Consider the following 213-nt stretch of genomic DNA (forward strand, 5'->3'; position numbering starts at 1 on the left):
CTTCTGTTTTTTACTCTGTTTTTAATTTTTTTTATTTTTTTCGTGACTCCTCATGATCATGTACCTAATTAAACACAAAAATAACAAGGAAACAAAATAAAATAAAATTAGATAAATAAATTTGGGTTGCCTCCCAACAAGCGCTTCTTTAATGTCAATAGCTTGACAGTGGCTTTCATGGAGCCACTAGGTGATCAGGTCAATGTTGGTGTA

The sequence above is a fragment of the Arachis duranensis genome, chromosome 6 (genome assembly GCF_000817695.3).
Source record: "Arachis duranensis cultivar V14167 chromosome 6, aradu.V14167.gnm2.J7QH, whole genome shotgun sequence".
Lineage (NCBI taxonomy): Eukaryota > Viridiplantae > Streptophyta > Magnoliopsida > Fabales > Fabaceae > Arachis > Arachis duranensis.